We start from the raw sequence: 19790 nt of genomic DNA on the forward strand, positions 1-19790 counted from the left end.
TTTGCTCTTAAATAGCTTATAGTACAGGAAATGCATTCAAGTAGATGTGCAATTTATTCCAGACTCCATCTCCTGGTTCTTTATTACTCATTTCCATTCAAATTATTTTAATTCACACTTATATTTAATTAAAATTATTTAATTAAAATTATTTAATTAAAATTATTTAAATTCACACTTATATTACTGAGGTTATGGAACGGCTAGGAGTGAGAGGATTTTAGTATAAGATCTTCTAAGAAGGTAAGCCCCTCTCGTCATCTCCCTTCCCCCCTTTTCTCCTCTTCTTCCTTCTTTTTCTCTTTGTTTTCATTCCCCCTTCTTTTACCATTTTCAATTTTTAATTTTGAAATAATTTCAGATGCCCCCCAAATTTTCAAAATTAGTACAAAGGATTCCCATATACCCCAACCCAGATTTCTCAACTTTTTACCACCATTGCTTGCACCCTCTCTCTCTCTTTCTCTCCCTCTCTCTCTCCGCCCATGGCTATGGCTATGGATATAGATATAAATGTAGATAAAAATATAGCTATATCTAAATATTTGTTCTGAAATATTTCAGAGTAAGTTGCAGACATGATACCATGTACATCTAAATATATTAGTATACAATACATTTTTTGCTACTTAACCACATCTCAATGAATATAATCAAGAAACTAACAATTCCATCATATATATATATATATATATATATATATATACACATATATATGAATATTATTTAGCCATAAAAAATGAAGAAATCTTGCCATTTGCAACAACATGGATGGACCTTGAGGCATTATGCTAAGTGAAATAAGTCAGACAGAGAAAGACAAATACTGTATGATCTCACTTATATGTGGAATCTAATTAAAACATAGAAAAAGAGATCAGATTCGTGGTTATTAGAGGAGAGGGGGAGAAGGCATGGAGAAAGGGAGTTAAAAAGTACCAACTTCCAGTTTTAAGGTAAATAAGTACTAGGGATGTAACATACAGCATGATGACTATTATTAACATTGCTGTGTGATATATAGGAAAATTTTTAAGAGAGTAGATACCAAAAGTTCTCATCTCAAGGAGAAATATTTTTTCTTTTTTTATTGTATCTATATGAGATGATAGATGTTAGCTAAACCTATAGTGGTAATTATTTCCCAATATGTGTAAATCAAACCATCATGCTATATACCTTAAATGTATACAGCGATGTATGTCAATTATTTCTCAATAAAACTGCAAAAAAAATTTTTAAAGAAGCTAACAATACTGCTAGTATCTAATCTATAATCTATATTCAAATTCAGCTATTTGTACCACTAATGTTCTTAACCAGTCCAGGATCACATGTAGTGTATTGTTGTCATGTCTCTTTTTCTTCCTGTAATCTGGAACAGATCCTCAGTGTGTGTGTGTGTGTGTGTGTGTGTGTGTTGTCTTTCATAACTTAGATATTTTTGAGGAATACAGGACAAGTATTTTGTAAAATGTTCCTCTGTTTGGGTTTGTTTGATGTTTCCTTATTGTTAGATTTAAGTTATGCATTTTTGGAAGGAATACCACAGGGATGATGTGTCTTTCTCAATGCATCGTGATGTACCATTGCTGGGATGGTAACTTAACTTTGTCCACATGGTAAATGTGGTACCTGCCAATTTTCTCCAATGTAAAGTTACCACTTTTCCTTTTGTAATTAATAACTATCTTGTTGAGAGCTACTTTGAGATTATATAATCATCCTGCTTCTCACTATACTTTTATCTAGAAATCCATTGATGATTCTTACCAGATATAATTATTACTGGGGTACTATAGTGGTTTCCAAATAGTGATTTTTCTATTTCTATCATTCCTTCCACCTTTATTAGTTGTAATTCTACTGTAAGGAAGAGCTGTCCTTTCTCCCCTGGTAAACTTCTTTCCTGAGTTCTCCGCATCTGTTCATCCATATATCTATCCATCCATCTCTCTATTTACTTTTTATCCACCCATTGCATCATTCTATGTAGTACCAAAGAGCTCCATGGTATAGACCTATTTCATTTTTCTCATCTAACTGAATTTTCACAGAAAACTCACTGTGATGGTCCTACTCAAAATATTATGTCGCTAAGGGTAACTAAGTATTCATGAAGTTTTTTTAAAATTAATATTTTTTCATGGGATTACATCAGAAAATGGGATAAAAGCCCATTCTTAAAAATCTGTTGGAGGCTTGTCTATAAGAGAGAGATTAGTACTTTCCAAAGTGACCTCACATCATCAGATGAATCCAAATATATTCATGAACATGCATTTAGACTGTCTGTACTCCTCTCCTAGTCTCCTTGTCAAAAGATAATCCCTGCTTGGATTTTAGGCTGAAACCATAAGGGTTGACTACTGTAAATTTGCTGTTCTCTCAGGTTAAGTGTCTGACTCTAGTCCCATGCTTTACACTTACTGAAAAGATTAAGACATCTTACATCCTCTCATGACATCCCTGACATCTGTCCACTGAACTTCCCAAATCTGGGATTTTAGTGACAGTGCTCCACCAGGTTGTCAAGGTACAGACTGGGAATTCAAACAACTGCAAATGAAATCAATTAAGTCAATTTAACCTAAGCACATGGCAACACATTTCAGAAATAGAAGTGCTAATAAACTTTTATTTGAAACTATAGAAGATGCATAGTTTTTTGTATTTTTTTAAATACAAAAATTGTGGGGAATATACAGCCAGAGATGTCATATATGCAGTGCCTAATATGCATCCCCAGTGCCTTTCATATACCATTTGAAAGTCTAAAAAAACCCTACAAAGTCCATGTTGATATCACAATTTAAAAAATCTGCAACAGGGGTTTTGAAGAAGCTACATAATTAGACTGAGTTCAAAGCTAACAAGTAGAAGGGCTGGAATACAAATCCAAGTCTGTCCTTACTGAAAAGGCCATGTTTTCTCCCTGCATTACACTGATAATATACCTGTTACCAGTAATAAATATACAGAGGAATAAACATGTATTGTCTATAAAATCAGTAAGAATAAAAGCTGGTGAGGTTGTGTGGCAGAAAAATTAAATTCTCTTATTTTTAGACTGTAGCAGAGTACTCAAGTCGAAAATATTTATTTATTTGACTTGGCTTTACTTGTTTTGTTCCACTTATCTCTTTCCTTCTCCATAATATCAGTATATTTAAAGATCTGCACACATGCTCAAAAAATACATTATTTAAAAATCTTAAAATCTGAGAGATAATGATAATAATGGCACTTTATCCTCATGATGAAATATAACTAGACCAAGCTTTGAGCTCCCGTTTCTGTGACTGTAAGTTGACCTCACTAAATTGAATTTTCTGTTTCAAACAGCAGGTGGTGGTACTGGGTTATTCTATTACGTTTAAGTACTTAATTATAGATATTGCAGTGTTGATGAAAGTAACATGTAATATATATTTTGGTTTCAGAACATCATCCTGTTAAGATTTACTTTATAAAATAATGTACATGATGAGGTGTTATATTACTAGAAAAATTTGCATATACATAAATCCTTTAGAAGAAAGGAAATGTCTATATATATATATATATAAAACATATTATTTAAATCATTTAAATGGTTTAGTATGTCATACAGTTATTTAAATGATTTTAACTTTTTTTGGTAATAAATATGATTTAATATTGGGGATTAACTATATCAAATATACTTTAAATTTGTAATTATTATAAAAATAATGGTGCTAAATGATAAAGACTAAATAAATTCTTTTCATTTAGTAAAAGAGTGGGTGGAAAAATAAAGCTTTGTCTCCTTTAATTAATTCCTAGTTGAGTATAATGATTACTTTTAATCACTTTCAACCAACCGTATAATTTACTATATATTTTATATTACTCATCAATCTATATTCCCATTCCACTATATTTAATATCTTTAAATAATTTATTTTGAGTCTTGGCTACATTTCAGTTCTTTATTGGTCTTTAGTGAAGCTTAAAGGGGTTGGTATTTTCCCAGTCTTCGATCCAGCACTGGAGTTGGTTGGATGGTGGGAAACAGATAAGGAAAAAGGAGAGTATTGTACTTTTTAAAAAGCTATTGCTTTTACTGGTGACATAATATTTACATGTTGTAGTTCACTAGGCCATGATGATCACTATGATGTTAAATTATTTGAGCCAGTATCTCAGAGGTCCCAGGTCATACAATGCAACGGTAATATTTATAACCTTGGATGATTCATAGGCAATATTAGGTAGCAGATGGCATCTCTAAAGATTTTAATGACTATTTTGCAGTGCCTGCTTCATGGCAGATGGAATGGAGGAGTGGAGAGGCAGTGGCTGGGGACTGTTGGAATAAGGTGGGACCAGATGGTTGGCAGGAATTAGGGGTCCTGTGGAAGGAACAGGGGTTAAAATAGAGACAGTAGTTAAAGAGGAATAAGGTGAATTAGGACTAAAAGTGCTGTATAGCAGAGGCTACAAAGTGGAGATATGGGGACAATTTACATTTTATTTTGGGGTCAATCTATACGACTTCAACAATTTTATTGTGGCCACTGTGAAATTGGTACTGGAGTTTAGTGGTGAAGTCATTAACAAAGTGTTCTAAATGATCAGCTGTATCTCTGACAGAGTTGATATGAGTAGAATCAATGCCTCCAAATGTGTGCTCAAAGGGCTACTTTGAAAGAGAGTGCTTAAAAATGGAAACTTCTGTCCCCTCCCTAGCACCTTACGGTTGTCATCATTCCTAAATAGGAAGCCACCCAACAGAGAAGCAAAAATTTCAGCTTATTTTAAAATGAAAAATGTCACTAGCAGCCAAATTCTAAGGCTCCTTTCAATTTTGAAATTCTTGTCTAATATTTGATTCTCAACATGTGATCCAAAGATTAGCAGACTTAGTTGGGGTGTAGATATATAGGTTTTATATATATATATACACAAATATATTGTATATAGTATGATACGTAATATATAATCATATACACACAAATATGTTACTTATATATCATTTATGTAATATATATATGCAATAGATACATATATTGCATATATATCATATATATAATATATAGTATAAATATAGATGGTCTTCAACTTATGATGGTTCAACTTAATGATTTTTCAACTTTATGATTGTGCAAAGGTGATATACATTTAATAGAAACAGTACTTCAAATTTTGAATTTTGATCCTTTCCTGGTCTGTGATATGTGGTAAGATACTCTCTTGTGAAGCTGGGTAGAGTCAGTGAGCCACAGCTCCCAGTCAGCCATACGATCACAAGGGTGAACAACCAATATGCTTATAACCATTCTGTACCCAGACAACAATTGTCTTTCATTTTCAGTACAGTATACAATAAATTTCATGAGATATTCAATACTTTATTCTAAAATAGACTTTGTGTTAGATGATTTTGCCCAACTGTAGGCTAAAGTAAGCTTTCTGAGCACGTTTAAGGTAGGCTAGGCTAAGCTTTGATGTTTGGTAGGTTCGTGTATTAAGTGCATTTTCAACTTAGGATATTTCCAATTGGGATCCCATCGTAAGTTGAGGAAGATCTGTATTCTTAAAGTTGCAAACTAGACTACTGAAGTAGAAGCTCTGTAGAGTAGGAATTTTGGAATCACATTTAAGCAAATTTCTCCAGATAACTATTATGCACAGTATAGTTGAGAACCACTGGTCTGAATATTTAAAAGACAGTTGCTAAAAGCAATAGCTTCATAATATTAGTGAAAGCAAAACAGAAAGAAGCAGCACAGGTCTAGCGAGGCAAATCAGCTTTATGTGGCTTGAAACCCACACATGTTGGGAGTCATCTTTATGGAATAAAATAAAACAATTAGAAGTAGAAAACTGGATACAGTGTCTTCAGAGTAAATCAGCTTCTGCGATTTAAACATTGAGGCCAGCTTCATTTCTTGTCATCCTGGACATGTTTCTGGGCCTTTCTGAGTTGAGAATAATGGTCTCATGGGGTTGTAAAGATCAAATAAGCCAACAGCCCTTCATAAACAGTGAAACACCCTATGGTTATGGAGGCTATCATCCTCTTCACCTCTGATTACCTACTTCATATGTGAGGGTGTGAAGTGAACAGAGAAAACTGCTCAAGATTGTGAGATACTCAGTAGGACAACTATGCACACTTGTGTCCTCTGCTCTTCTTCAACTTTTCTAGAGAAGTTCAACACTCCAACACACTCAGACCTTAGTATTTGTTGATTATATGACTGATTGAATGATGAAAAAATGAGTGAATGGGTGAGGGAAAAAATGAAAAGATTCATGACCCACCTGTTGCTATCATCAAATATGATTGGGCAGAACCTCAGAAGTGACTTGTTCTTTTGAAGATTTTAAACTGATTAACTTTAGGCTGGGATGAATGTGATTAATTGAGTTGGGTGGAGTTTATCTGTAAGGATCTCCTGGAGGAAGAGCCTTTTTGCAAAGCTTTGGAAGGAAGGATAAAAGCAACAAGAAAGCCTTCTAAAGGGCATTTTGTTTTTCATTTCCATTCCAACATTAGCATACCAATGGTGCTCATTCACCTTGTACATCAGGGTGGTTTCACTGAAAAGTATTTAGGCTTTTAAAATAAGCAAAATTAATATTTACTAAGAGTCCTGTGGAACAGGCACAGGAAATTGCACTAAATTCTCACCATAACCCACAAAGTCAGGTTTTTTTTACTGGAAAACTGGGGCTTCAGGAGCTTAATAACTGCCCAAGATCACAAGATCTTGGATATTACACAAGATATTGCAAATAAGTTTCAAACCCCAAACTTTCTGATTTAATACCCATGTTCACCTACTATATAATTTTAAGTAACAAAATATTATTTTTTTGCATTTTATAAAAGTATGAGTAGACAAAGAGCCTCTCAATTTTAATCATTTCCCTGTTGAGAAAATGAATACTTTTTAATTATATGCATTAATTTTATAACATTTTCTACTGGGGTCATAAAAGGCTATATATTTCCTGGTAATGGTCCCTAAACTGTGTCTAAATCCCACACTTCCTACATACAACGTGGTAAAATATGAGGAACTCATATACATACAGACACTCCATATACACAGTAGACACGCACATGCATACATACATATATATGTACATATATATATATGAATCTCTATATATGTGTGTGTATATTTATACCTTTTTACTTTTTTAATTACAGAATTTTAAAAAAAATCTTAAACATCATGTTTGAATGCTTGCTTACTTGAGTACTGAAATATATGTAGGCTAAAGTACTTGAAAATTAATGACAAAATTGACCAGTTTGTAAGCTAAGGTGAAAACAGTAAGGAACATTCTGAATATATTGGTGGAATGTGCAATCCTTGTTTCTGTTTTATTGCCATGTCCTCTATGAATTTTAGTAAAACATATATCAGAAGAAACAAGAATTTGAGGGAAGCTATAGTTTAGAGAAAATGCATTTATCAAATAGTTATAAGTAGCTTTTTCTTATTTTATTCAGGGCATTATCATAGTCTTGCAGCCCTAAAGAACCCTATCTTAGACTTACTTATATAAGCAAATATGCCTTGATGTGTGTGCTTGTGTGTGTGTGTGTGTGTGTGTGTGTTTGTATGTCTGAAGAGGTAGAGCACAGACTTTTAAGACCCATCCCCTTTTCTTGACCTCAAAAAATCAAGTTTCAGCCATCCTGATCTTACTCTCTAAGTATTTAAATCTTCTTTTATTTTTTCCAGTCATTTTTGATAATTCTTTGACTTTACTGATGATGTGACAGAATCAGAGGACACGTGTTTTAGATGCATGTGCTTTGTGACTGTTTGGGATGCAAATTAAATGTAAGAGAGCAAACCCCAAATAGAGTATGTGTGGCCAAATTACAGAGGTTTATGAACCCATAGGGAGAGACCAGATATAGGGATTCTAATTAGGAAAATAATAAATATATATTGCTCCCAGAAGCTCATTCAAAATATTACGTTTCCTTGGAAGGTCTTCACATTGACTTTTCATGTGAAATTCCAAGTAATTTTTGCAAAAGTCTGTTCTGAGTGATACTATTAAATGTCTGCCTTCACTTTAATTTTCAGAGTTCAAGGACTGTGGATGTGTCCTATTGATTCGACTCCCAAATTCTGGTAGTTGTCCCAGTAGAAAAAAAAAAATGCATAAAAATAACCCAGATCCAAAAGTGCCCATTAGTTAGCTCTGAGCATGCCAAAGTTGTCAAGTGATATTGCAGTTATGGTCTTTAAAGCATTTCAAAAAAAGCTGGATAACATTGTATAAAAAGCTGGATTTTATGGCTTTGTCTATGCCAAAGAGATTGTCCAACAGAAAGCACCCTGGTAAGCCTAATTATTACTCCACATGGTACGTGGCATTATAAGCTATTTTGAGGTTTTTGGAAAGGGAGAGATATGAGTGACAACCACAGCAGGGCGTGCTGAAGAATTTTAACTCCAGCTCCTAACGGTCCCATGTTGGCAGGGCATAAAACACAAAATGCTGTTTTAGTAATTTATTTACTATTTATTTTCAGGGTGAATAATTTTGTTAAAAGTTACAGGGTAGAGTGGGGAAGAAAGTATATAAAAAAGTCAGTATAGTACATGTATTCAGTAAAGATTGTTCTTCAAAATGTTATGGCTGTTTATATAGGCAGCTTTCATTTCTTACTTTAAAATCAAAGCAGCTTTTGTCACATTTGGTTTTGGGAATAACGTAGAATCTGATTTGGAGTACCATTTAAGGTAAACATTAAAAAACACTTTGAATGTGTACGTGTAGCTGGTTGTACCAAGAAAATAGTTTGGGAGAATGAACTCAGAGAAACATGGAAGCAATCAGCCGCATATCACATTTGCTTCTACGCCTTTAATTGCTTATGTTTGAAAGGTTCCTCAGAGAGAGAAGAGGACATATAAGGAAGAGGGGTGTTTTATACTTATGATTTCAATGTGTCAGTCCAATGAGAACTATTTCTAAGTCAAAGTTTTGGGTATCTCAACATGGCTTAAAACAAAATTCAGACATCCCCTAATTTCCATCTCTGAAGTATTTTAAAGATCATCCTCATCTGTTTAGTTGCAGAATCTTGAGCTCAGCAGTCATAGTACCAGTGGAGGGCACACCCAGAATGCCCAGGACATGTGAAAGGTGTTTGCACATATTAAACAATAATTTTGCTTACATCCTCTACCAAGCTTTGTAGGATTTCGAAAGCCTTGACCATCCAAGTCCAAGAAACTTAGCAGATTCCTGGCACCATTTTTTCCTTGCTTTGGATTAAATAAAGAAAAATTCTCTTCTCTAGCAAAACAAAGGGATCTGCCTCTCTGGTTTTCCATTCTAAATGTTAAAAACAAGACACTATGTGAGTGAAGTTACAGATTATCCGACCTAGGGCAGAGTAACAATTAATATTCCCAGTAGATCTCTATCCATGATCAAGGCTAAAAGAAAATCATGACATTAGGATTTGGGGTAGCATTTTGTTCTTTTGTGGTTATTTCAAACATTGTTTTAAAACAAAATCAGTTATACTTTATTACTTTAATTTAAAAGATGAAGAAAACCAAGGCCAGATTTTAATTCAGCTTTTACTTATATTTTTAAGTCAAATGATTTATAAACTTCTCTGGGATATAACATTATAATAAGATTAAAATGATATTTACCACTTCATTTTTCCCTTTGAGAGTTAAATAGAGTTAATGTTTAAATCTGGCCTCTGCTGCTATTGCTATTTTCTCCAAAAGGTGGCACTTGTGTAATCTTTTTCTTTCTCAGGGTGCAGAGAACCAGGGGAGCCAGAGGGACCGGAGTGAATTTTCAGAATTGTTTTTCTTTAACAAATTCCAAATAGCCATGTCAGAAATCTGCATTTCTGCAACTGCAGCTACTCTATGCTCTTAAGAACCCTTCAAATAAGAATTAGTCTGATTCTGAGAAAGAAAAACATGCCTTCCGTCTTAGTTTGGTTTAAACTTTGGAGTTCTTTATCCCAAGTTTATTTTATAATGTTCTTCTTCCCTTCTGATCTTTGACTAAAGTTCTAATTCTTTTTTTAGATAACCTTGATCCATTTGAAGTTGTCCTTCTTAATTAGAATGCATAAGCAACACATGAGTATGTCTAGACTCTATATAAACAAAGCTTTCTGACAGCATAAATCTAGAAGGATAAATCATTCAGACAGGAGAAATCTTTTGAACTGTGAACAGACAAGAAAGAGTGAGAGGCATAGAGGGAAAAGAAAACATGTTGGAGAGATTCTGATGATGAGAGAGGAAGGAACAGATGAGACTTAATTCAAACTAGCAGTTTCTTTCCAGCAATTCAGGTAAATTTCCTCCCAATCCCTACAGCTGAAAAGAATTTTAAATATCTAATGAAGTCCAACCACTTCATTTTACAGATGAGGAAATTGAGTCCCAGAAAGCTAAAGAGGGTGTTCAATGGAATGCAACTGAATTCTGTTTCTACATCTGGTGGAAGAATGCAATGATCTGTCAAACAGAGGTGTTAAGTCACAAGTTATAGAAAACAAAATCTCAGATAGTTTTGAAAATTGGAATCTGTTTAACCATGATTCTTCAGGTACAGATTATTTTGAGCCACTATGCTGTCTTAGAAACCCTCTTCTGCTCCAAATAGGAATATGGTCATTCATTAACCATGTAAGTTATTAGATCTGTGTTGTCTAATACAGTAGCCAATAGCCACATGTGACTATTTAATTGAATTTTAAATTAATGAAAATTAAATAAAATTTAAAATTTAGCTCCTTAGTAACACTAGCCACATTTCAAGTGCTCAACAGCTACATGTGGCGAGTGGCTGCTATACTGGGCAGGGTACACATAGAATTTCCATCCTTGCTGAAAGTTCTCTTGGACAGCACAGGCATAGATCATCAACTGTAGAGAGTATGGGAAGAGTACAACACAAAGTCAGGTACACAGTGTCGTGGGGTAATCCAGTGTGTAATGGCTAAAGGCATTTGTTATGTGGGTTTATAAGCAAATTTACAACCAACTCCGGAAAATTAGCAGGTTTGTGTCTTTTTAGGCCTTCTGCCCCCTCCCTTTTTCATTATACTTTTGCCTTCTCTAATATTCTTCACTTTTATTTATTTATTTATTTATTTTTGGCTGTGTTGGGTCTTCGTTTCTGTGCGAGGGCTTTCTCTAGTTGTGGCAAGCGGGGGCCACTCTTCATCGCGGTGCGCGGGCCTCTCACTATCGCGGCCTCTCTTGTTGCGGAGCACAGGCTCCAGACGCGCAGGCTCAGTAATTGTGGCTCATGGGCCCAGCTGCTCCGCGGCATGTGGGATCTTCCCAGACCAGGGCTCGAACCCGTATGCCCTGCATTGGCAGGCAGATTCTCAACCACTGCGCCACCAGGGAAGCCCTATTCTTCACTTTTGAGTGTTCAGTAAATCTTTGTGGGGACTTCCATGGTGGTGCAGTGGTTAAGAGTCCACCTGCCAATGCAGGGGACATGGGTTCGAGCCCTGGTCCGGGAAGATCCCACATGCCTCGGGGCCACTAAGCCCGTGCGGCACAACTACTGAGCCCACGTGCCACAACTACTGAAGCCCGTGTGCCTAGAGCCTGTGCTCTGCAACAAGAGAAGCCACCGCAGTGAGAAGCCCGCGCACCGCAATGAAGAGTAGCCCCCGCTTGCCGCAACTAGAGAAAGCCCGCGGGCAGCAACGAAGACCCAACACAGCCAAAAATAAATAAATAAATAAATCTTTGTGAGTACCTTATTTATTCCCTCTTCTGTGCATTATTCCATTACATTTCACAGTGTTTATTGAACATCTACTGTGTGACAAACATTGCGTTAGGTAACCAAAAAGGAAGAATTAGATGCTCTGTGATAATGAATCAGGCCGTTTCCAGAACCGATTCAGGATATAGAATGAGCTCTTCTAACCATTTGAATTAGCAAAAGAAGTATTGTTAGAATAATTATGTGGATTAAGAGATGGAAGCTTATTATGAGAGGTTTAGTGACTTGTCCAAAATAATACAGGTGGTATAAAAGGTATCCTCAGACTGGAATTCATGTCTTTTTATACCAAGGCTAGTGCTTTTTCTAATCTATTACCAACTCAGAGTAGAGATTGGTTTATGCCAACTTCCTAATTTTTTCTGACATCTGCCAATGAAACATCAAATAAGTTGTGCCTTCCATACATCTACATTTTCTTTTTTTAAGTCCAGTTTTTGAATTTCTTTGAGTAAAGACAGAATTATATTTGTGTTTTTTACAGGGGTTCCCTTTGGAACTCTCAGCTAAGTGCTTGTAGAAAGTTCTTGTGTTGAATTGACCTGTGCTTGGCGTTCTATTAATACTTAGAACTCATAGGGGTTGACAGAGCTTAAATGTAAATTTACAAAAATGTTCTTTCTATTAAGAAAAAAAGAATAGATATAATTCTTATTAGTTGGCAGATAAATAAAATTACACCATTTGCAGGCGATCAGGGCAGCATCAATAGCATACAACGTTTGAGATTTTGTACTTCCCGTGCCTTTCTGCATAAAAGAGTGATTCAGTTAGGCACACCTAAATCCAGATGTTATCCAAAATCTAGGTCTTATATAGATTTTCTCTTTCCAGCAGTCCTTGCTTGGAAATGTGCCACCACCATCCCATCATTGAAGTGGCTTGGTAATGGGCTGTAACAACCCATTACTAAGCATCTCTGCAGCACAGTATTTGGAAGTGCTCCACCTATATCACATGCCACTCAGCATGAAGATTAGTATGACTTTCCCCCACACATTCGTTATCAGTCAAATGTTAATTTTTATTTTTTGATGGGTCTTAGGATACGCTGTGTTGCTTGCAATTATTTTAATCACAAATTGTATGATAGTGAGATGGTACTGCATTTGTTTATAAAAGAAACCTAGCTAGAGATTGTCCTTATCTTCATCAAATAGAAACCTCCAATAAACCTACCATGTTTTCTTATCTTATTCATCAAATTTGCTATACAGGATTTAATTGACTGAAACTTTTTCCCAGTCCTTCATAGAGTACTTCCCTGATTCCATCATCTTTTTCACTTTGTCATACTCTCCTACCAAAACAAAGAAAACAAAGCAAACAAACCAGCAAAAATCCTCTTCAGAATGACTCTTCTATGTTTTAGTGGCTCATACTCCTTTCTTCCCAACCCATAAATTCAAAGAATCTTCCTCTTCCTGTCTACAATTCATTTGTTCCTCTCTTTCGGGGTTTTCCTCTACTATCTTAGAATTTAAAGGTTCTCATAACCAACAGTACTGTTCATGCATTTTCAATAGACTCTTCTTGCATAACAAAAATGTATTCATGCATTGAATAATATATATGCTGCCCAGTGTAATGAAACACAATAACTTTTTCAGAGCAGGTACTCTCTACCTATGTGGCATTGGGCAAATGACTTTATCATTTTGGATTCCAATGCTCTCATCTAAAAAGATTAATTGAAAAGAACACTTGAGGACATGGGGAGGTGGAGGGTAAGCTGAGACGAAGTGAGAGGGTGGCATTGACATATATACACTACCAAATGTAAAATAGGTAGCTAGTGGGAAACAGCCGCATAGTACAGGGAGATCAGCTCGGTGCTTTGTGACCACCTAGAGGGGTGGGATAGGGAGGGTGGGAGGGAGACGCAAGAGGGAGGGGATATGGGGATATATGTATATGTATAGCTGATTCAGTTTGTTATACAGCAGCAACTAACACAACAATGTAAAACAATTATTCTCCAATAAAGATGTTAAAAAAAATAATAAAAAGAAATTTTATTGTTCGCATTCTGTTTTTCTGTTTTCTTTTAAAAGTCTAGTATAAAAAAATGTAGTAGCTAGTAAATGTTTTTTTTTCCTATAGATTGTGTGACAGTATAACTCAAAAATTCTTTTCTAGAATATATTATCACTAGTGAAAGTAATTCTGGAAAACAAAAACTTTTGGTCAAAGATAAAATTTATTTTTTTGAGGATTTGTATGACTCTCTGCTAGAAGGCTAGAGCTGGATATTTTGCAAAATAAATATACTCTAATACTAGCTACAAAAATAGGGACAAATCAGTATATGTTTAGCTGAAGAGTGAATTTGTACCATTAAAATATATTCCAGTTAATATTACATAGCATTAAAAAATGCCACAATATTCTTTAATAATCCATACCTGGAAATTGGATGCATACTTAAAATGGCATTTGTGCCTGTTTCAGCTGGAATAATTTGTATTTGTTCTGTGGCTTGGGAATCTCTCCATCAAGTAAGGAGCACAGAGCCAACTTTCTACTAGTCAAGCCTCCAATACGCGTGCCTCTCTCATAGCCACGGTACATTTCAACTAGCCAACTTGGCATTTTTAAAAAAGTATTTACCTTGATCACATTGAGATATGTGGCTCTTCATACGAAAAGAAAAATTTTATGTACAACAGAGAAATTCTGAGTTGTTTCTTGTAAAATATTTTAGAAACCAAAATAGCCAGACCACCACTTTGTAGGCTTTACTTCCAAATAAAAGTTACTTATGTGGGCTATACTCTATCTTGCTGTGATACCAGCTCAAATCTTGCAACTTGCTGAATATCTGGGCTCCCGTTACTCTATGAATACTTAAAGCACCTGTTGGCTGTTATCATACTGCTCTTTCCCTCATTACTTTTCTCTTTAATATGGCTCTATTCTTGACAGAGAAAATGTTAGATCCTGAAGTGCATGATCTATTTATTATATACCTTTGACATGAGCAAAGGTCTAACCAGAGATCATAAATTTGGACAAACTACTCTTGAACAAAAAGAAAAACACTGAGAAACAAATAGAGAAGAGGAACATATTAACGTAAACTGTTTGCTTTTATTAATTTTGACTACATGCCTTTCTACTTAGCTGGTCTGTAATAACTACTTATTGATTTGTCGTGAAAGACCTTTGCTTCTCTCTGATTTGGCAAAGTGCAACTTATAGTTACCATCCATTATGTGATAGTAGAGTATCCACTCAAACAAAAGAACAATGTAAGAATTCATCTTGTTTGAAAGTGACAAGGTAGTGTATACCAGCTTATTATGTGAAAGTAAATAGTTTCCATTATTTTACAAAGTGTCTTTAACTGGGAAGATGGTGACTTTTTGCATCTATGGGTTAAGGTCTGTTACTCTCAAATGTGATACCAAGAGAGGTAGCAAACTGCTTTTCTGATATTATTTAAACAGCAAAGATTTTTATGCTGCCCTGTCTTGAATTTAACAGTGTTGAGTCACTATCTTCTGAGGTTCTGTCTCAACAGAACTCATTGGAAATTCAAGGGATACTGGAAACTATAATTTTGCTGTAGCTTGAACTTGCCCAGATTAAAGGAGGGACAAAGTTCTAAACAAACTCTCTTCTGGCTGAAGACCAGTACTACTCTATGCCAAATACCTTCTTTTTTTGCCTGTAAAATGAAAAAAGGGGGTTCTTTATAAAGAAAAGTTATTTTCATTGAAAAGGATTTTTCATTCATCTTGTCATGATTATAACAATTTTCACTAGTCTCACATTTTAGGTATCTTGACCTCTGAGCCTTTCAAAAAAATTTTTCTTTCCTTTATATTTTTTAAAAAACGCTCTAAATTACCTAGAATGAGTGATGATTGAAGAATTTCCCACCATAGCCATAGACAAACATCAACAAGCAGGCAATGGATGGATGGATAAAATGACATGGGCAAATTCTTCTATTTACAGACATTGAAAAATAGGGACCTTGTCTTTTATTTCTCTGAATATTTATATTCTCAACATAAAATGAAGTCATAGAGACCTGCCCATCTGTTTGTTTTTTAAAATCCATGGCGTCAACAGTTTAGAAGTTTCCAGTAAAAACCAGGAATGAAGGCATTCTTGTGGGATTTCATCAAGTCAAGGAATTCTGTCCAAATCTTCGAAACAAACAAAGTATTTGGCTTATGTTTCAGAAAAGTTTAGATAAGCTTTTCATTTTTATAATTTACATTCTTTCAACTGATGTGTGTGTGTGTGTGTGTGTGTGTGTGTAGTTCTTAAAATTAGAAACAAAGTACTAAGGAGATCCCATATTGTTTGATAGCTGTGAAAACCTGGTTGACATCAAATGCAACTGAGAAGCTGATGGTGTTTTGGCTACCAGAGTGGGAGGAAGGTATTGAGATGGGGAGGAATCACCCTTATTTGGGCATCATTTACTGGGACTTGGCTAGGAACATAACACTAGAGAATAGCAAAGGGTGCTTGGTTGTTCTCTCTTTGCCTTCTTAGTCTGTGCCCCATGCTTTTCTCCCCATTCTGGGCCTTAAGAGGAAATTTATGAAGACTGCCTCACCTGGGCTCCCTTGCCAGCTGGCTTCTGCTTAGAATCATCCATTGGTCCCAGTGGACTGAGATACGAAGATGAAAAAAGGGAAAGATGCATTTTGTCCCCATTCCCTCCCTTCGTCAGCACCCTGTCCCTGGTAATAACCAGATTCCTCTTTCCCACCAGGAAACCACTCTTTTGCAATTCCAGTTCTCTGTGAATTCTGGTAGCACCATTTCTTCCTCTTGTCCCTTTGGTCCTATGGGTGGAAATGACTTTCCACTGTTGCTAGTCTCTGGGTGCCCTGCCAACCCTTGTTTGCTCCCTTTACTGTGCCCACACATAGTCAGGACTCCAATCAATAAAAATAACTCTATTCTTTGAAGGCAGATATGTACACTATGTGGGAAGGAAGGGTGGAATTTGTTCATTGTCTCACTGGCTATGGAAATAGAATTAATTATTGTCACTCAGCCCAGTATTCATTACGGAAATCAAAAAGTAATTCATATTTATTATTGGATAATTTTTGAAAATACATAACATAGAAAAAAGTAAATAGGAAAGAAAGTAGTAAGTAATCTTACTGATTGATAGCAATGTATTAACTGCACCTCTATGAAGTAGGCATTGCCATTGCCCCCATTTTAAAATATAAGAACCAAACTATTGAAAGGTGAAATGACTTGTGTAAGGTCACACAGCTATGGGATGGCAGAGGAAGGATTTGAACTGAGTCAGACTAGTTCCTAAGCCTATGCTCTTAACTACTAAGCACTACTACCTCTTAGAAAGGAAATAGGAAGCAAAGGGAAAAGCATCTATTAAGTACCTACTATGTGCCAGGAGGTGTACTAGATGCTTTCTTATGTGCTATCTCATTTATTGCCCTTTCAGAAGCACTTGACACTGTCATCCATTCTCTGTTTTGAGGAACAGTTTCCTTTCTAGTTTTCTCTGACACCATGTGCTGCTATGATTTTTCTCTCATTTTCCTTTTCTTTGCTTGTTCTTGTCTATTCAACCTTTAAATGTGGGAATGTTTTGAGTTCCTTTCTTGCTAAACTCATCTAATTAAGTGGCTTATGCCAATGATCTGCAGATTCTTATGTTTTGTACTTCCCTTCTCCTTAATGTCATACCTGTATGTTCAACTGTCTCCTGGACATCTCCCTTTGGGTACCTAGTAAGCATCTCAGACTTAACATGGCTAACTGAGAATGCTTGATTCATTTCTTCTTCAACCTGTTTCTCTCTCTCTGTCATCTCCATTTTATAAAATAGCACTGTTATTTATTCCAACTGATCAAGCTAAAAATTGAGGAATTATCCTAGAGTGTTCATGCTTTCCTTTTCCTGATATCTAATTATCAATACATTTTGTCTGCTCCATGGATGGAGATCCAAGTCCCTCCCCACTCACTACCATGATGTTTTGCCTAAGTCATTGTGATAACTTCCTAACTAATCTTGCTATTTCCAGTCTTGCTCTCCTTCAAGGCTTTCTACATATGGCAGCGAAATAATTATTTTAAACATATCATGCCACTTTGCTTAAAAGCCTTTATTGGTTTCCAAACAAAATGCAATCCAACTTCTCCTTTGCAGAATGTCATGGACATATATACACTACCAAATGTAAAATAGATAGCTAGTGGGAAGCAGCCGCATAGCACAGGGAGATCAGCTCCATGCTTTGTGACCACCTAGAGGGGTGGGATAGGGAGGGTGGGAGGGAGGGAGATGCAAGAGGGAAGAGATATGGGAACATATGTATATGTATAACTGATTCACTTTGTTATAAAGCAGAAACTAACACACCATTGTAAAGCAATTATACTTCAATAAAGATGTTTAAAAAAAAAACAAAAACCGTATCTAAACTGGTCTCTGTTGAATGAATGAATCCTATAGTATCAATAGAAATGTTTGGGCTTTACAATAGCTCTTGCAGGTGGCTATTAGTATGTTCATTTTTTATTAAAGTAGATATGGAGGCAAAAATTAACATTATATTCTCCCCTCCCTCAGGAGGCCTTGAAATCAGTTCTTAGGTGGACTTGACTAATGTACTATATAATAAGCAGCCAATATTTTCTGAATTACTTACAATGTGTTAGGCACAATACTTTGGTGGGCACTTTTCACATATTATCTTAATAATTTTTTAAAATGAGAGTCTTAAGAAGGTGCTATTATCTGCATTTGATATTTGAGAAACAAGACTCAGAGAGGTTAAGTAATTTACTCAAAGTTACAGTACTGGTTAATGGGAAAGGGTTGATCTAATACCAGGTCTGTATTCCAAAGCCCACAGCCTTAACCATGTGACTTTTCTACCTCCTTGGAAAGATGATGTATACATTTCATTATTCCTACTAATTATATACACACCCACATTTTTTCTCTTTCAAAGAATATAAACTACTTTAAATATGCCAGGACTTAACATTATTATAAACTCTGTGTTTGTAGACGGACGGCAAAGACAGCAGTTTCATTCAAAACCTAGTGACTATTCTATTTCTCCTTGGCTTGTCCCAAAGCGATTACCAAATGGCACTTAACTATAAAATGCAAGGAAGGAGGACATTTATTGTGAGTGTTTAAAGGGAATTTTTTTAAAGAAACAAACTTTTTATTGACATCTTCTTAATTTGACCTTGTTATATGTAATTTCTAATCAGGGAACTTTTAATTAAAAAAATTCATACCAAAGAAAAAGAATCATTTACACATGTGGGTATGATCAATCCTTCTCTTATAAGGGAAATATTTTCATATCAAATGTTTTTGATTCACACTGGGAGGAAAGAACACAAAAATATTATGTTAATATGCAACACAACAATAGATATGCAATGTAATCCCCAAATTCTACTAAACTGGACATCGGCATGATATGCCTTTATAGGGATTCCATCTTGTTCATGCTGGGAGAGAAACACTTTGTAATTTCCATTTTGAAAATGACTCTTTAAAATTGCCAAATATTTAGTTTACTACACGACTTGCTGCTTTGACAATGGTGAGTTTATTAATGTCAATATATTATTCCAAGTTAATCTTTTGCAGAACTATTTCCTTTTCATGCCTAAAGAAATCACAAAGGGAATATGTCATCTTGTTTATTCCAAAGAAATTATGAATCAAGATTTATTTTCTTTCTTGCCTTGGAAAACAAATGTCAGTAGAAAGCACTACCAGTCAGAAGTAAGGAAATTTGGTCCTCAAAGCAATTCAAATTGAAAACTAAGTTCAACGTTACCTAGGTTTTTATTCCAACATGCCACATTGATCCTTTCACTTACAGCCACTCAGATAACTTTCAACAATAAGTATTTTTGTTTGTTTGCCTTTAAAAATAAAGATCCAGATGCAATGGTGAATATGTAGGCAATGACCATAATTTTATGGGAATAATTTTCTTGTATGACTTAGAAAATGG

The sequence above is a fragment of the Eubalaena glacialis genome, chromosome 11, assembly GCF_028564815.1.
Source record: "Eubalaena glacialis isolate mEubGla1 chromosome 11, mEubGla1.1.hap2.+ XY, whole genome shotgun sequence".
NCBI classification, from domain to species: domain Eukaryota; kingdom Metazoa; phylum Chordata; class Mammalia; order Artiodactyla; family Balaenidae; genus Eubalaena; species Eubalaena glacialis.